Below are 19,191 nucleotides of genomic sequence, written 5' to 3' on the forward strand. Positions count from 1 at the left end.
TTGAAGAGACCACTCTACCATTAACTATTATTTGGGTTCTTCCATGTTCATCTGATGTCAAAATTACTACAACAGCCTGTGGAGATTAGACATTGATGTTCTCCTGCTGTTATCCTGTAATTTCCTAATTCCTTTGATACACAAAATAAGCTGGTCCTGAAACTCATAGCAATTTGTTGAACTGCAAAATAATGGTTTTTGGAAGGAAAGTTTTGTAGGAGCTACTGTTGCCTAATGAACCAGGAACAACTGCCTGCATGCCTTGAAGCTTCTTCAGAAAAGGCTTACATCACATTAAAAAAGAATTTTCATTCAGCCTGTTTTTATCTCTATGTTATGTGTTGTTGAGGCACATCAGTAAGGGAAGAATTTTGATTGTACAAATATTTATAGATACTTTAGAGTCAAGTGTAGTAATGAAATTACTTTTGGGCAGAAACTTTTTATGAATCTCTGTCAGCCAGCAGATACACCACCCACGAGTTATGTGCCAAACACACCATCTAAGATGTGGTGGTGAATTAATTGATGATCCTTTGGTTGTCACCAGTCCTTATATCTACATTGAAAATGAGTTATTGTTTTTTGCAGAATTTTTCAGTAGTTATCAGGTTTGCTGTCTTTATTTACAAAAGTATATTTATGTTGGATGTCATTACTTTGTTTTGGAAAAAAATCAATACCTTTAATGTTATCACATCATTAATGATGTCTGCTAAATATTAAATGGTAGGTAAAAAAACCATGAACCAACAAAAACCAAACAAGTAATGGAATAATTTTGTATTAGAACCACATGAAAAAATAGCATGGAAAATATTAGTAGGCATTTAAGTATGTGGTATATGTTCACTTAACATGTGGGATACTGTGCCCATATGTATCAAAATAGACAAATCAGAACCGAGTGAAAGTAGGAAGAACTCAGGCAAGGGAAGTATTAACGGCATATGGAAGAAGAAGTAGTCCTTATGTGGGGAGGGAATACAAAATTTAGTTGTGTGAGATACTCCCTGTTATCGGAAAGAAAAGGACATACATGAATTTGTGCCTGAGACTCAGTCACTTATTTCAGTTGAGAATATAACCTGAGAAACATAAAATGAGTAAGTCAGTCCTAAGTGAATTATTATCCTCTCAAAGTTTTTCTGCATTTCAAAGTTGAAGATAGTATTTGCACTTGGGTTTTGGTTCTTCTATACCCTGAAATAGGATGGAAAATGATGACAGAGTAGAGCACTTTGTCTCAGCCACTTTTTTTTTCTCTTTTTTGAGAAGCAGAGAAGTCTCTGACTCAGAACGTAATACAGAAAAGATCATAGACTAAACTTCTGCTATGGCCCCCAGGAAGTCCTGCTGCAGCCTTTTGTTGTTGTTCTGTCCTGGTAGGTGTCTACACTAACTCTGCATGGGTAAAAACGATAATGTGTAGAAACTAGAAGAACCAACTTCAGAGGCTCTTTCCAATTTTAGTGTTTTACCTAGTCCAGGAATAGTTCCTACAGTTAATATTGTAAATGACTCTATGAAGGAATAGCCTATCTTGAGAATACGTTTTGTAGTAAAGAACAAAACAGACCAAAACCACATTGTATAGAAAGGACATTATAAAAAATTGTGAAAATAATGTGTAAAATTACTTTCAGGTCTCCTTCTTCATGGATTCATTTTTGGCAGTGTATGTTTTATTGTTGGTGGTGCCTTTCATTTGGATGCTCTATGCCAGGGGCTGTACTTGCTTACAGTGAATTGAATGTTCCTACTGTGGGAGCTCAGTACGTCACTCCGGATGTCCAGAGCTACCGAGACAACCCTTGGGGGGCTCGGAGGCCCTGGAATGTTGCCAAAAGTACCTGGTGGCTTGACTTTGATCCTTTTAAAGAAATGACACCTGAAGGTGAGGAGATGAGAGAATTTCATGTCTAAATGGTGAGGGGATGTTATTCACTTGTTAGAACTTAAGTTAGAATGCACTGTACAGGGGGGTTTTATGTATTGTACAGGGGGGTCTAGAATTCTGTACATGGATCAGGAGTCCCAAGATGGAGGAATTTGGGCGTGCCCTGTCCTTCTTCTTTCTTCTCCTTGGCATCCATGTTCAGGATGATGTTGGCATGTGTGGATTGGTTCATAGAAAGAGGACACTTGCCAACAAGGGCAGAAAGTATTGGGAAGTAAAGGTAAATATCGAATACGTAATTTTCATTATAAAAGAGACAACCGCCTCGTGGGCGGGAGAGAGTGCCTTTGGCTGTCCTGCTGAACAGACCTCGGCTGGACAGACAGAAAATCTTTGTAGATAAGAAATAATAAACTCGACTGAAGACCGAAAGCAAGAGTCCAGACTCCTTCTTCGAGAGCGCGGCCTACCCAGAACCACTTTTTCCCGTGCTGGGGCAGAGACAAGCAACAGCCGACCCCGGCACCTACTGCAGCACTCCTCCAGCCTCAGCACTGATTTAAGAAGAATAATTAAGATAGGTAATTTCCATTTCCTATCCCAGGGCAGATATAGTAATGAAACAGGCTGAGGATGACAAGTGATCCTAAGCTTTTCTTTAAATAAGGTTTATCAAGCCTGAAAGAATACAGGTGGAACTTGTAAGAGCCAATGAAAGACATGCAAAAATGGGCAGTGCTTCAATGTTGCAGTTCTATGTGTCTTGCTAATTTATTCCATCCTTTGCATACAGCTAAGGGGTGGTGCACAAAGCTGTTCTTCACTCACCCACTGACATAGTTATTGGACACTCGGACATCCCCCTGATTGTGACCATGGAGAAGACCCAGAGCAAATGAACCTCTGTGGCCACTTCACAAGCATCAGGTGAAATTTAGTAGTTTTTTGGTTACTTAAATGTAATTTTCAAATCTGCTTCTGACCACAGCTTAATACCTCCATAATTTCCATTATTTTATCTTAATTTGCCTTTCTTCAGCACCCCATTTAGGCCAGGAAGGATTTGCTTGGTGATTTCCATAATTTGAAGTAGATGTGGGAATGCATTGATTGGAGGGAGAGCAATATGTGCCACTCTCCTGGTTCCAGCCTGACCGAGACTTGACCCTTTTGTGATTCACTGTGTTTTAGTTTTTGATTTCAGTATGTTTTGATGATGATGCTGTTCAGGAAACAGAGCAAAAGCCCATTGTTTTCTTAGATTATCTCCTCAGATGCACCCCTGAAGTATATTGCTTGGTCTGACTGCAGATCAACCACAAATGCTAAAGCAAATAATACTGTGGGAGCCTGAAAGTGCAGATGCCATTCAGAGTAGTCACAGACACTTTGATGTGGGCACTCAGTATATTTCCTGTGTTTCTTCACTCTAAATATAGTTTTGGCTTTAACTGTTTTCACCCAGTCTCTCAAGCCAGATCCCCATGCCATGGAACGACAGTGTATAAATGCACCTGATGATTTGATATGTACTGTTCCATAACTTAGGCCACTAGTACCTAAAACAAAGGCATGGATTTGGAAGGATCAAATGCAAATACATACAGTGGTCACTAAGGAGTTTGAAACTCTGGGATTAATTTCATATTGGCTGTAGAGACTGGTACTAGCCAGTAATCCATACCTCCAAACTCAGAAAATTAGGTACTTGACTCTGGAGTTTAAATCTGGCATACATATAATTTGAGCCAATCCAAGAGACTTGTTATGGCAGAGTAGCCGGAGATAAAGGAGTGGAAAATGCCTTCTTTTAAGAATGTTTTATCTTTGTAGTGGAGGAATTAAAAATACTTGCCTTCTGCCACACTGTACCATTTTCTTCATCTGTCTACTGAGCTGGTTAAAAACATGCTGTAAATCTATTTGTGCAGCAAAGAGGATGATGTCTAAAAAGTTATGAATTGCATATGTGCACCAATTCTTGACATGTTCTTGCCAGCACTACAGTAGTCATTAATATCTCCCATACTTTAGGTATTATAATCTCTTTTTTTCTCTCTCTGAAGGAATAACTTCCTTTCTTATTTCATGCATCATGAATATTTTTCATGCACATATTTTTTTGTTCATTTTAGCAACTATACTTCCAAGTTACACCAGCCAGATGGGCTGGGATGGTCTTTAAAAATGCTGTGCAAGACATAAGATAATTGAAGAATCCATATCACAGTCACCCCTCACAGTCATCTCCTCTCAGAGAAGAAGAATCCTAGTCTGTCTAGAAGCCACTTCATATTTCTTACCTTCCTCATTTTCCTTTGTTTGTTTCCTTGCTCCCTTTTTAGAGTGGCCTACCAAGGAGAGGAAAGGACCGATAGCTAGACTGCATTCTGTATTTTGAATATTCACTTCCATATTTTTCCTTCCATTCCATTTCTAGTTCTTCTCAGTTATTCAGAGGTCAATTATCACCTCTTTTAATAATGCTGAAGAAAAATTTTTGACTGAATCCAAGCCCAAACCCAAAAAACACAGCCCGTGAAAAACCATTGCTTTTACTCTGGAGAAAATGTGTTCAAAACCATACAACAATTTCATAAAAGAATGTTCTTAACATCCATTTTCTTAAAAAGGAAAAAAGAAAGGAAAAGAGCTGTTGGGCTTAATTAAATGACATGATGTCATCAGCACACAGGAAAGGTGCATAGCAACAAGGGCAAGAGAATCTGATACATAACTTACCACATTTTTTGTCTGCTTTGTCAGTAGGAGATTTGGACAAAAATAAAAGCACCCATGTGGTGGCTAATAATGAAGGATAGATTTATTAGCAGTGGAAATGGTCCTAAACTTTTAACTTCTTAATGTTTCAGGGACTGTTTAGCCATAGATTTTTTGGCTGAGGTAAGGTTTGGAAGACTTTCTGGCTTTGGCTTTTCTTCTTGTGTTCGAAGGCATTTGAATTCTATTTTGCTGTAGGTTTGATTGACATGCATATACTACAAGGACAGGCAAAAAAATGTACAAGTATATACGTAGAGAGATTGTATATAATGAAAATTTGATGGTCACCTTAAATTCATTGTAAGTATTTCAGATAATATACTTCATAATTTTTCCTGAGCTATAAAAATACTATAGTTTTCCCTCTAAGGAAAGACATGCAATAAAAAAGCAATCCCAGTAAGCAGATAGTACTTCATAAAACCTTCGTAAAATTGTTTGCTTGTTTTTTCCTTTATAAAAATCATGTAAAACTTTTTAAAAATCCATAATAATGCAGATAATTTAATTTGGTTAATATTATTTATACTAAAAATGTGTTTGCCTGTATATTCTGGCAGTCAGTATATCTATCCTCTTCCTCAAGTACTTTGAACTCATGCAATTATTCTGGTCAGCCAATTATCTTCTTCTGTGATGTCTTTGAAAAACTGTGTTCTTGCAACTTACCCCAAAACTGCTGCAAGTCTCTCCATGACAAAGTTCAGATTAATTGATTATTTTCTGGGATGAGGTGTCCATAACACCTCCAATTGGGTCATTCCCTTGATAGCCTGTAATCTTAGAACCTAAAAAGAGCCTCTTCTCTTGGACTGAAAATCTGTTAGGTAAGAAGGAGCGAAGAGGCAGAGATTCAAATACGTATTCCTCTCAATAAGGCAGGAGACAGGATGGGTTGGGATGGGGAATGAGTGAGCCATGGAGTTTGTTGGTTTTTTTCCCATGGGGGAAGCTGCTCAACAATCAGACTTCTCTGAAGTGAGTCAAGATCACCACTTAAAGTGAAGACAGTCTCACTACCCTAAACTCTACCAGTAGAATAAAAAACTTATACTGTGGTCCCAGTAGCAAAAATGAGAAGGAGGAGTAGGAACTGGACAGTCAGGGACATGTGCATTTTTTTACCTGTGCATGTCTTTGAGAAAGAGAATATTGGAAGAAAGCAAGTTTGTTTTCTTCCCTTCAGAAAGGTCACTGTGATTAAAAATGCCCATGTGAACAGAGGTAAAAGGGTGTCCATATTAAGCCTAATTTCTTCATTATCCTCCCACCCAGGAACCAAATTTTATTTCTTTTCACCAAACCCACCTCAAACTTCAAAATTCTCTGCCATTCAATCCCCAATCCATCTTAAAATCCTCTCCTAGACCTCCCATTCTTCCCTGTATAGAAACCTCCTCTAAATATGCAGCCCTGAAGCCAGATACTACCTTAGCAGATGCTGTAGTCCTCTTGTGTGTACCTATGCCTACTTTTTGTCCTGTTCTACAAGCTGAACATAAGTTGCACATACATCAAAACAAGACTCAGAAAAAAAGAGATGGCAACAGGAACATGTGCAGAATAAAATATATGTGCTGTAGCTCAGTGTTGTGAAAAATTACTTCCTCCTCACAGGGCTCAACTCTGAGTTCAACATCTGCTAGGCTACTTAGCTCTTTAGTGGACACTGCATCATTGCTTTACCAAAAAGAATATCTTAACATGAAAACAAGGTTATCTTACAGTGATATATGCTCAATATTTCTACCTCCTTTCTGGCAGTCTGCAGCTTAGGCACTTTTGAATTAGAAGTTATGTCTGTATCTTCCAGTTTAATCACCCCTTGTGGACTTCCATTAATTTGTTTATTTATATTTTAAAGCTTTTTGGTATTTTGACTTCTACAGCATGTGGGAGGAGGGAGTTCCACAGTTTTTTCTAAACAAGGAAACCATTTTGGTAAGAAGTACAAGCTTGACCTCCATCATGAAACTAGAACCAGGACTGCAAAGAATGTGTGAGGGAAGCCAAGTTCAGTTTTATCAATTTGTGGTCCAAGCTGTAGACTGTGAAATCAAACTCACAGGATACAGAGGTAGTAAGTACCAGACTATCTGGAGAGACCCAGGTCCCAACCTTTTATTAAAAAAAAAAAAAAATCACCCCGTGGCTTAGCAATATTTGTCATGCTGTCTCCCAGCTACACTCAGCTGACTCCAAAAGCTAGTTGTTAAAGGGAAGCAAATTTCTTTTCACAAAAATAGTGAGATTGGGAAGAGGAAATGTCAACTCTGTACGTGGCTCAAAAGACTTCTCACGGTAACACAATCATGCAGCCACACAGTTGCTTTTTAAATGGTGGTTAAAAAGTGGCTTTTATCAATCACTTGGAAAATGTAACCACCTTATCGAGCACTGGTGAAGCTAATAAAAAGGGAGGAGTGGGTTGTCCTGGAATTCCTAAAAAATCCCTTCAAATATTTGCATTATTGCATTTCAGCTGGATTCCTTTTAAAGTTCCCTGCTTGACTGCCCAGAGCATTTCTGTTTTCTAGCCCCTCAAATAATGGTTCAGATAGAAACTCAGTTCTTAGAAGTTTTTTTTCACAGGGAAAATGTGAAGACAAACAACTGCCTGGGATAAGCTGTTTCTTATCTTCATCTTGTAAAACTCCTCCAGGAAAGCTAATTACAACATGTAAGACAGGGCAAAGAAGCACCAGAAAAGGAAAGGAAAAAGAGGCCTTGAAACCCACAAGCAGTCAGAGGAAAGTCCTGGCCTTTATAGTTCCCGTCAACAGCAGGAGAAGCCTAGAAAAGGTTGTACAGTGAAATCTGTGGCTCTGTGATTCATTACTTCAAGGGGAGGTTTAACATAGCACAGGAGGCTGAGCAGCCCCAGCATTTCTGTGCCTGGAACAGAGCTGCTTGGTCTCGTGGCAGTTGGACGGCGCTCCAGGATCACAGTTTTTCCCAGGCGGCAGACTTGAGCTTTGTGTACCTAGACTTTTTTGAAATAAAAAACAAAACAAAAAACCCAAAAACATAAACCCCAAACAAACAAAAAACCAAACTAAAAACTCAATCCCCACTGACAGGGTTGCAGCCTCCCTGCTGCACCTACACTCTGGCATGGCTCCCAGAACTGGGGTCCGTGTGGCAGCAGTTGAGAATCATGATACTGGGGAACAGCAGAAGGCTACTAATTAAATAAAAAGCGGGTTTATTGCAAGTGGTGTCAACAATATGGTGGTAACAGCAGTACATGTTTGTGGACCTTCCTCTAAGATATTTTTTTTCAGGTGTGAGCAGCTTTGTGTTGTTTCCTGCCTGGCAATTAGGTGAAATGCAATTGCATTATGGTGCTATTTTCATCTGCATCTTTGAAACATCAGCAGGTATGGTATATTTCTACCAGGAAATAAAGGGTGGGTATTGCTGGAAAATATCTTGCTGTGAGGGTAACTGGAAAAAATTGCTCTGAGTCAAATTTGGGTGCTTGAGAACTCTCAGCACTAGGGACCTCACCAGGGAGGGCAGAGGGTGGAATTCAATGTACAGATTCCCAGGGAAAATCAAACAACATCTTTCCCTTGTATCACAAGATTTTTCCCTCAGATTTGAAGAATGTTAATTTTAAAACAAGATATTGAAAAAACATTTTCCTTGTTAGTTATATGTGAGGATCCTAGTCCAAGGTTTTCCCTTTCTCCTTCAAGTGCTGCTGATGAGCCAGACAGCTGAAGCAGGAGGTGTTAGCTTGAGCAATTGTGGTGCTTCTGTTTTCCCTCTTGTATGAAAAGACCATAGCAATTCTTACCTAACTTACAGTATATTGAGAGGCTTATTATTTTTCTAGGACTGGTGATTATGATCACTTTGCTAAATCAGTAACAAGCCTTGCTCACTTTTTTGTGCTTTTCTGTTTGTTTTGGTTTTGTATCTCTCTCTTTTTTTTTCCTTTATTCAAGCCAGTTCAAGTTCCTGCAGCACTTTGGAGCCCTCTTTTACTTTTCACCTTTAAAATTTTAAAGTCGTCATTTAGGTCATCATTTTTAGCCTCTGCTTCGGCTCCTACTCAGTCTGAATGTCCAGTCTCCTCCAGTTCCACAAACTCTGTACCTTGTCCATTTAGTCCCACTGTGGAGCTTGTCAGATTGCTTTGAGGAACACCCAGCTTTAGTGATGGTGCACCACAGCCCCTTCCCTAGTCCAGCAGTAACATCCGCAAAGAATTCCCCTCTGCTAGTGAGCCGTGGTGACCTCCCCTTCCTGAAACCATGCTGGCTATTTTCTGTTAATCTGCTCTTTTCCAAATGTTCTCCTTTTTGACTCTTAAAAGAGTTTCAAAGGCTTTTGCTCACAGCTCATGTCAAACTGACTAGTGTGTAGTTTCCTACTATGTCTCTATAGGTTCACTTTTAAAGTTATGCCATTATGCATTAGTCATCCTTTTTCCTCAGAGACCAGTTCTGAACTCAGTAAACTTATGAAAACATCAGCCAAAGTCTCTCCAGTTCCTACTGTTATTCCATTCAGTATTCTCTGATGGCTGCAGCATCAGAGCCCCAAAACCTGGGCCTGTGGAAGGTCCCCAGGCACATGTCTCATCTTTGTTACAGCCCTGGAGTTCAAAGGGTACATCTAAAGGTGCCAGAGGAGTTTTTCTGGCTTTGCACAACTCTTAGTGACCCCAAAGAGTGTCCCGAGAGCATGTGAAATACACTTTCTGGTATTAATGAACACAGCAGCCTCCAGAGAGGTGCTGTAATTTACTCTAGGTCTCTTGTATCTTCAGCTATATCACAAGGCAATAGCTAAATATCAGTTCCTTATGAGTACTCCAACATTGCTTTTTCTGTCCAAGTAATTAATTTACCATCTTCTCTTGTAATTATTTACATTCATGAAAAATTGAATTCTGCCCTTTGGAGACTCAAAAGGAGGAAAAAATCATTGTCACCTGAGATCTTTGTCAGGTTGTTTGGTTTCTTTATTTCTGCAATTTTGTATAGCCTGTTCCCATATTCACTATGTATTTCCTGAGTTTATTACATGTGATTTTGGAACATTCACAATTCCTATATTATGCCTTATGCTACTGACATGTTCTCTTGCCTTCATTCAAATGGACTTGCCATGGGATTTCCATATCAGTGTTGTTTCCTATCTCAGTATTTACACTTCTGCTTTTACAAATAAATATTTATATTCTACGAGATATCTTCCCCTGGTATTTTCAAATATAAATTAATTTAATACATGAACCTACGAAGCAATAAGGGGTTATGAATACAATTCTAAAATTTATAGTAATGTATGAGGTTTGAAAACATGTATTTTAAATTTGGGATCAATGGGAGAAAGGGAAAAAAGCAGAATGTCCTATTTTTACTAATTAGCAAGGATGCATACTGGATGTTTAAAGGAACACATTTTCCATCTATACTGCAATAATTTATTTTCATTGCTTAGTATATATAAAAATTATCTTGACATAATCCGTTACAGTTCCCCAGGACTTCAAAAAGGCCAATATTTTCCAGACTAGCATAGTCTTTGGCGTCTCGCATCTGCCTTCATGCAACTCAGTGGATGTTTACATGTCTCACCTGTAACCTGTCCCAACACCACTTTTAGAGGAATATAATTGCAAATTATTTCTGCTCTGTCACTTTATTTATCTTTTACAAAGCCAGCATGGTCTTTGAGGACTTTCTCTATTATTGGATACATTTCTGTACTCCTTCTGGAGTAGGCAGGATGTTTGTCTTTTTTTGCTTCTGTTTTTGGTAGAAGTCAGTTTGAGTTCAAGGCCAGATGGAACATGTTCTTGGAAGAAAAATCAGTGAAGATTACTAAATACACACGCACCATATCCTAATCAAGAACTCCCAAACTGAAAGTAGTTGGTAAGTGGGGCATTACTAATAGGAAATTTCAAACATGCCTGTCTTTATATCTTTCTTTCAGGTATAACTACCACTGTTGGAGAAAGCATGATGTGTTCAATGGCCTGTTGCTGTGATATGCAATGCCTTCCTGTCATTTCTTTTAATGCAAATTTTTTTTGACAACACAAAATGGATTTGTGTTTACCTGGTTACTGCTCCCTCACAAGGAGAGCAATTCAGGTGCTTGGCTACACTGTAAATGTTTCCAGAGACATTTAGGACATTTCAACAGGCTGTAAAATGTAATGAAAATATTCCTTCAAAAGTCAGAGCCAAAGAAGATGATTTACAAGAGACTTGTGCCTTTCTGGGGAGGTAGTGAGAGGCCAGGTGGGTCACCGTCAGGTGCTGACAATGATGTGTCCGTTCAGGCACTCAGATCTCACCTAAAGGCTTTCAGTGTAGTCAGGAAGAATATGTACCCTAAAAGGTGGGATTTACCCAGGGTGTCTTGGATATGCACCTCCAGATGGAGTAACTCACTCAGATCATGTCTGCCTCTTGGTGCTAGAGGGATTAGAGGGCTCCTGGGTAAGTACCTAGAGATGCAAAGTCTTGAGACAGGAATGCCATGCACCATTTCTTTTGCCTCCTATCTCCTAGCAGGGTTGACTGTGTTAAGAAATGAAACATGCATCTGACTCTCAGGCTGGATCCATATGTTGTCTCCCTGACACAGCAGTGCCAGCTGGTCACTCTAACCCTGGCTGGCCAGATATGTGACCACTCCTTCCCATTAAAATGTATAGGTGTGAAATCCTGCCAGGCAACATCAGTCAACGGAAAATGTTTGTTTGGGCAGCATATATTATGAGTATAGCCATTGAATCTTTCCCCAGAACACTGAACTGGAACTCTGCTCTAGGTTCCTGCTTGCAATGATACATGTACTTATTTATTAAGTTGACTTCTTCATTGTCAGTCTCTTCTTCCCCTATATATATACACACACACATATACACATCTCAAACTCCATATATATGTATATGTATAGGTATAGGTATAGGTATATGTATATGTATATATGTATGTATGTATGTATGTGTGTGTGTATATATATATATATATATATATATATACACATTATTAAGAGATTTTTCCTTCTTATTTTCAGCAGCTGGAGATAAACAATAGAATGGAGACCTTAAAGAACTTTTAATGCACTGCACGCTACCTGCAGCTGCCTCTTCAATAAAAGTGAGATCTCCTTCTGGATTGTATCCTTATGTGGAGCTCCAGTTTCCAAATCCTTCTTTCAGAGACTCCCTGAACCTGGGATGGTCACATTTTTTGCTACTAACTCTTCCAAATTCACCATCTGGCACTTCTCAGTGCTGAAGAGTCAAGATAGTTGTCAGCAGCAATGCAAATCATTGTTGTTTTGTTAAACTAACCTATAGTACATCCCCTCCTTTAGATTTTTTTTCTTTTCTCTTGCTTCCAGAGGGTATAAATAATAATGTCTAAAAATGAATAAACACACATGCAAAGACATATAATATCTCAGTCACATTCCAAAGTCCTTGCTCAGGGTTTTCATTCATTTACAATGCCAATAAAACTCCAACTGAGGTGAATATGATTTTGATAGACTAAAAACTGAGTAAAATTTGCAGGAGAAATTTGGCAGAAATTTGCAATAGCAGCATTGGCAATCCAACTCAGAATGCTTGTTAAAAGGAAAGCTAAGATGCTATTTGTGGCTTGGAAAAAAAAAAGTTTATTTTAAGGACTTGGCTTTTTTCCTCCTGTCACTGTATCCTTTCTCAGTATTAGCGGAATCATTAGCACTTATGGATAAAGTTCTGAAAATTTGAAAGTTCTGAAAATCTTGCTACCTTTCACAGCAACAATGAGAAATACACCTCTGGCAAACGAGTAAGTTCTCTAGCATAGACAGACAGGGAGCCCAATGAATATCTTTGCTTTCAGTCATTTTGGTGAGTGAGTGGGCTGGTTCGTTCAGTGGTTTGGTTAAACAGCATTCATTCCGAATACAATGTCTGCCAACTCCCTTGCACAAAGCAAGCTTCTTCAGGAAAACCTGTTGAGGACAGGCGCCTAGTGGAGGTTGTATTTAGCACCTGTGGGTTCCTGCTGCCTATGACACTGTGAATTAGCTTGATGAGGCACTGTGGAGTGCTGGAGCTGCCAGCCTTTGTCCCCTGGGACTGTCACTGTGCAAAGTTTTGATCTCCTCCTACCTAACAGGCAAATGAGATTATTTTCTCAGATACAAATCTTTATTAATTATTATAAGAGATTTTTTAAAAATTAAATAACAAAATGTAGTCTTGGAGAAGTGAGCACTGCCACAGAAGCAGTTAAGGATCTGTCTGGAGATCTTTGAAATTTCTGTTAGTGGGATTTCCACGCTGATACAATCTAACACTTTTTGGGGACTGTATACTTCTGTTCTGCTAGGATATCAGAATTATCAATCTTTTGATTATAATATTCATGATAGTCAAGCAGGCCAGAATGAGCCTTAAAATGTAATCTACTTTAACCATTTCCATAGTTGCTGATACAATATCCTCGTGCAGCATACCCTCTCATTATGTCTCCATTTTGCCTTCACATACTGCTCTCTGCATAGTTTTCCCTTTTCCACTTTTTTCAGACCTGTGGATCTCATTCTAACCTGAGGTCTATCACTGTAAATTTAAAGTACTTCAATTTTTTTGCCATTACGTGTTTGCACTGATACAAATCACAGCAGCCTCAAATCCTTGGCATTGCTTATGTTCTTCTCTTCTGTTACGATCTCGCTGTGCCCTGTGCGTGACTGATCACTGCAGCTCACTCCTGCCAGATCCTCAGGCTTCTCCACCCAAATCATCCTCATATGACATTCCTGCTAACGAAGGGCATGTGCTGCAGACTGCCTTCCTCATGCACCTCTGCCCCATCTTCTCCTTATCCCTCAAAAGGGAAGCCATGAGAAGAAAGGAATACAGTAAAAACCATGGGAGACACAGGGAGGAGGAGAGAGCCTGAGGTTCAACAGCTCCAAACTAATCTGTCAACAAAATCTCATTAGAGTAATATAAGGTAAGTCTGTCATTGTACTACCAAAGCAAGCCCATCCTTGTCCCACATTGTTTTGCTACCAGAACTTTTTTCCCTGATCCCACCACCTCCTTGCTTATCCTGGATGGTCACAGCCCTTCCCTGTCCACTTAGGGAGAGGCAGAGAGCCAGAGGGGCCCAGAATCCCCACACCTAACTAGTGGGTTTGTGGTTCTAGAGAGAGGAGAGGAGTGAAATGAGTTAATGTGGCAGTTTTTAGAGCTCAGTATAGTGCACATTGTTGCTCTCAGCTTTTGTTTATGCAGCTCTTAGTGCTGAGTAATACCTCAGTTTTGTATCACTGCAGCTACAGATTTAGCAGCTGCTTTTGCAGCTTCAGACCACAAGATACAGTCTGACTGACAACCAGTAAAGAGAGGATCCAGCTTCCTTTTAGTAGCATAATACCAAATGTATTTTCTCTTTCACATTGTCACACATCATATTCAAAATGAGTGCCAGGCTCCGTGAAAGAAAAAGTTTTCTGTTTTGCACCAGAAGAGCCTGAATCTTACAGGAAAGCTTTCCCAGCCTGCAAGGAGCCCTGGTGATTGCTTTGTGAGGCCAAAAGGTAAAGTGTAAACCTGATGAGCTAAGAGGTTTCTCCCTTTGTCTTCAAGTCACACTGACTCTGATATCTGATAGTGGATTTTTTTCACTTAGCAAAACCTATGGGTAGCAGAGGGCAAGCATTTTAAATATGGTATATTTTTCTCATTTAATTAAAAATTTTTAAATATATATCTTTCAGACACTAGTGAACCTCAAAAAGTAGTGAGCTGAGCAATTTTTGAAATGGCTTATCATGCTCACAAGCCAAATGACCTTTGTGGAGGAAGTCAAGAAATTTATGAAAAAGCTTGTTGAGTTTTGTGTTCAGTGTGGACATCTACTTCAAAACCTCCTAAAGAGAAGACACATGTCCTGATCCAGTAATTGAATACAAGAATTTATTAAACTTTTATTTCTTGGGTTATGCATCCATGAAATACATGAATGTACCATTCAGCTGAAGGTTCATGAATTAGGTTTATGGAAGGGCTATTTTTTTTTTTTTAATCTTACATTACCTAATGGTTAAAGTTAATCCAGAATGTTGCTGAATGTCTGAAGCCACAAGTAAAGTTGTTTTTATGTCTGGCCATTTTGGGAAGGTAGACTGTCTTGTTTTTTTAGATTAAACCAGATAGAAAAACCTGTTTTCACATATGAGATTTGGACAGACATTTTTCAGTTTTCTTTTACTGCTGTTGTCTTAGGTTGCATATAAATTTAAAAAAAAAAAAAAAAAAGCAACCAAAAAAACCCAAACCAAAAAACCAACAACTCTGAGTCTTGCAATGCAAAGAAAAGGGTCTAAAGGATGCAGAGAGACGTATTATAATTTATTGTTCCCTGTAATTTATAATTATAGTATTGTAACTGTATCAGCTATGAAGATATTGCATTAATTTATTTTAAGAAGATTGCAACATGAGCTGTATGTGTATCCACATAAATATTATTTGACTTTTAATGCAAGGGTATGGAAAAGCTAAGATGCTGAGATAAGACGTCAGTGCTGTACCTGGAAGAAACTTCTGCAGACCAAACTTGGCCCAGTTTCCAGTTTTATTGAAGCCAGATGCCTTGCAGCATCTAGCTCAAAAATCTGTGATGCTTTGTCTAATCTATAATCCCCGGGAACAGCCAGCACCCAAGATACACCATGGGAGGGTGTCCAGGGGGCTGCTACTGCAGTGGTGCAGAAATGATGGGCTTGGTGCAAAGGTCTTGTTTTTTGTGTAATTTGTGAAGAGCATTTAACTCCGTGGGAGATTTCTTGGGAGGAGATAGCGACTGTAATCTCTCTGGATATCGGAGGATGTGTCTGGACAGATGTTTGGAGACAAATTAGCATGAAACCCTTTGCAGTCCCCTTAAGACACCTTGCAAGATCCAGGGCTGAAGCTACACAGGGCTTGGGAAGAATCTGTGTGGCACCAGAGCTTCCCTCCCTCCTCTGCAAAGGGTATCCCAGGACAGGGGAAGACACTGGCCTGACTTGGCTTCTCCCAGCTGCCATATGGTTCCTCAATGACTGTGTCCAGCTGCCACAAATTAAAGCTGTCCCTCGGCCTCAGACTGCTGGAGGCTACCCTGGAACTGGGCAGGGAATCAAAGGAGCACATCCGACTGACAGCCCAACCGTACTCTGCCATGGCAACTACTGAAGTCTCTGTGTTGGGCTTGGGACGTGCAGATTTGTATGCAACAGAGCTGTCCAGTCCAGCAGTACTTTCAAGGCTGAAATAAATGTTGGTGAACTTTTTTTTTCCCCCTCTTAATCTCTTCCAATTTTACATCCCCACTGGTCTCCAGAAACAGGTAACTTCACTTACCACAGAAAGCTGTTCTTGAGGTGTGCTGGTCTGCCAATGGAAACTTTAATAAGACAGTTTTCTCTCATGGGATTTCCCTCTCAGGGTTTGGGCCTTTTGTTTTTTTGCTGGTTTGGGGTTTTTCCCCTTGTGAGTAATGGCACAACTACTCATAGGCTTCACATGAGAGGAAGTTGCCGTGTAATGGCCTCGTTTTGAAGGTACAAGGGATGAGATAATTGGTTTCTAAGTTATAGCGGTTGGCCTGTCTGTAAGATTGAGTGGATTCTACACCTACACTAATACAAACACATTGAGTCAAAGGGGTAAAAATTCTTGTCAGAGATGTGCAATAGTCGGAGAAAAACTAGCATTTAGGGAAAAGAAGCATTGTTTAAAGGAAAATTGTGATGGTATATGGCCTGAAATCAATCCACAACACAAGATCAGCACATAGGGCTGCATCCTGGCTTTCAGTGGACATAATCCCATCCTTTCAGTGGACACAACCCCAGTTATTGGAAGGAAATATTATTGAAACCAAGTATGAAACTTTCTGGATCCTTATCCCAGTTTGTCTTCTGTATGGTAGTATAGAGGACCAATACATATCATTGTTTTCTTCAAACTTGGAACAGTTGCAGAGTGCTCTAGCTCAAGAATCTAGGGTTTTGTATACTGTACTTCATCAAAAGGAATCATTTAAGAGGGAAGTAATATGGTGCATAGCTTGAGACCAAGGCTAGCAGGAGAAAAGTTTAGATATATTTATTTATGTTACTTTCTTCAAGACAGGAGAGAAAATAGTCCACAGAACTTGTGAAAATGCTGAGTGTTTCTGTCACAAATTTGAACACATTATGATTTTCAGCATTCAGACTATATTCACGTATTCATCTACATCTGAAACACCTCCTCCCACCCTCTCCAAAAAGGAAAAAAAAAAAAAGAATGAAACCCCAACATATTTTACCTTTTCCCTATCCAATGCTATAACACTAAAGTGAATTTCACCCCTATTGGTCAAAATTTCCATTTCTAAAAGTGCTTCTTTATCTTCTTATTTTTTCTGCTTCCCTGGGCTGAGTTGCTCTGAAGGAGGAAAAAAAAATCCTTTTTATGGGTTACATTACTTATGCAGCAGGCATGAAACTGCAAACACCTGGTAGAGTTTCCCTTGTGTGAGCTGCAGCCTACCTCAGAGTACTTTGCAAACATCTGAAACTCATTCTGTGGATCTCAAAGGCCCTCTCCATCACTGATTGAATATTTTTATGAGATTCATTATGGAACAGCTGTGATTGATACCGGTGATCACACAATAGAGGCTATTAATGTTTGAGATGTGGTCACTGTCATCCAGAAGAATAATTATTAAATTAAGGTAAACACAACATGTATCCCGATTCCACACACATTACGCCTTTTTTTGGCAGGGAACATCTGGATGAGGTGATGCTTGCTGTAGGCATGGGGATGGTTGGAGTATTGGCTCACAAGGATGTTAATTTTGGCTAGTGAACTGAGAAGTAAAATATCTGAAAGAATTGCAAAATTAAATATCAGATTTAAAATTGCTAAATAATAACTGAATGGACAACAAAGTATTCTGTGACTGTGCTTCTGTGTTTCTGTGCATTTCCTGAACTATTTCGTGTTTGTTACCAGGGAACCCCCAAAGTTTTCCCATGCCATACAGTCTGTAGGATCTGTGTTGCCACGTTATACTTGGACGCTCCATGCCACTGTCCCTGTGGAAAATAATAATAATATTTTTTGGGTGTCTCTTTCAAGAGACTCAGATGCAGACATGGTATATGTACCTGTAGAATTTTTTTTCGTGTCTTTGTGTGTTTGTTTGCACGCACATGCACATGCAGCACTGTGTGTAGGGTGTGCAGGACAAGCATTTGTGTGTGTGTACCTCAGAATCTCTGTTAAGTGAGTAAGACTGTCAGACAAGGACAACATCTAGGAAGATAATTATCATACAAGAGGAATCAGCAAGCAATCTAATTCATAACTTAAAATTATCTCTAGTATCTGGAACACAGCCACTAGCAGCTGAATGGTGCTAGACCACCAGATTAATATGAGGGGTACTGTTTGGCAGTATCACCCTCTGAAGAAGTCCATAAAAATGTATATTGAAAAGAAGAGAAAACAAGAGCTGATTTTTTTTTCTTGCTGGATTTCACCTTTAGTAGTTCTTGATATTTCATCTTAGTAGATACTCCAGTTTACAATGGATTTGTCATATGCTGTTTAAACTAATTAATTGATCACAAACTGGCAGTGTATTAGGGATCTAAAATCACCACTGTAATTATCTTCATTGCCGCTGCTTGTATAATATTTCATGGTATTGGCCATTTAAAAGAAACCAGTCCAGACTGTTTCATCTCAATGGAATTATGTTGTTTTATACCTGGTGGATTCTATGAGTAGGACAGAGGACAGAAATTGGGTTTTTTTTTTCATTGCATTAAAAGAATAAGACAAAACATCAGAAATTATTAAAAAGTTCAAGCATCACTCTTTATTCAGTTTTTTGTAGGCAGACTCTTGCTTTTTTCCTTGTTTCCTACATTTTTTTGTTCTTTAAAACCAGTAGGATCTGCAGACAAGATCTGCAGTTGTAAAGACATCCAGTGTTTTATTTATACAAATATCTTGCTAAGAAATGACAAATGAAATAAAGGGTTTCTTGTTTCTTAAAGTGGCCAGATTCTTCTTTCAGTTATACCTGTATATAACTGTATTGAATTCAGGGCTGTTCACTGGTAGAGACAAAAATTTAGCTCACATTTTATAGGTGAATGAAGTATTTTACCAGGTTCTCCTTTCCTTCCTGTGTGAGTCAATTACACAATACATTCAGAGACTTGCTCCAGCTGGGGCTTTACACAGTAATCTGCACTACTCATATGCCAATCTCAAGTTTATATTAGAAAGAATCTTTAAACAGTTGTAAGTTCAACAAAACAGAAATTCAGGGTTCAATGTCAGAGAATTAATCTTTTTCCAGATGTAACAGAACCCGGTCATCATAGATTATCTCAGTTTATGCAGCTGAAAACTGCAATTCTTTAAAGTGCAATTATGCTTACATTTTACATTTGGCTAAATTATATCTCTT

The 19,191-nt window shown here is 39.0% G+C and overlaps 1 long non-coding RNA gene across 2 annotated transcripts; it reads left to right on the forward strand.

Annotated features, from left to right (window-relative positions):
* The first annotated feature begins 1,056 nt into the window (after positions 1 to 1,056).
* LOC135300464 (uncharacterized) lies at positions 1,057 to 18,697 on the forward strand. 2 transcript variants are annotated; one of them, XR_010362326.1, is made up of 7 exons: positions 1,057 to 1,385; positions 1,647 to 2,481; positions 2,694 to 2,827; positions 7,347 to 8,064; positions 10,463 to 10,578; positions 11,735 to 14,263; positions 15,215 to 18,697. It is a non-coding gene; the product is annotated as an uncharacterized LOC135300464 (long non-coding RNA). The 2 variants fall into 2 exon arrangements; XR_010362327.1 differs by lacking the exon at positions 1,647 to 2,481 and having other exon boundaries at positions 11,735 to 18,697.
* The last annotated feature ends 494 nt before the right edge of the window (positions 18,698 to 19,191 follow it).

This window comes from Passer domesticus, chromosome 1 (genome assembly GCF_036417665.1).
Source record: "Passer domesticus isolate bPasDom1 chromosome 1, bPasDom1.hap1, whole genome shotgun sequence".
In the NCBI taxonomy this organism is placed as follows: Eukaryota; Metazoa; Chordata; class Aves; order Passeriformes; family Passeridae; genus Passer; species Passer domesticus.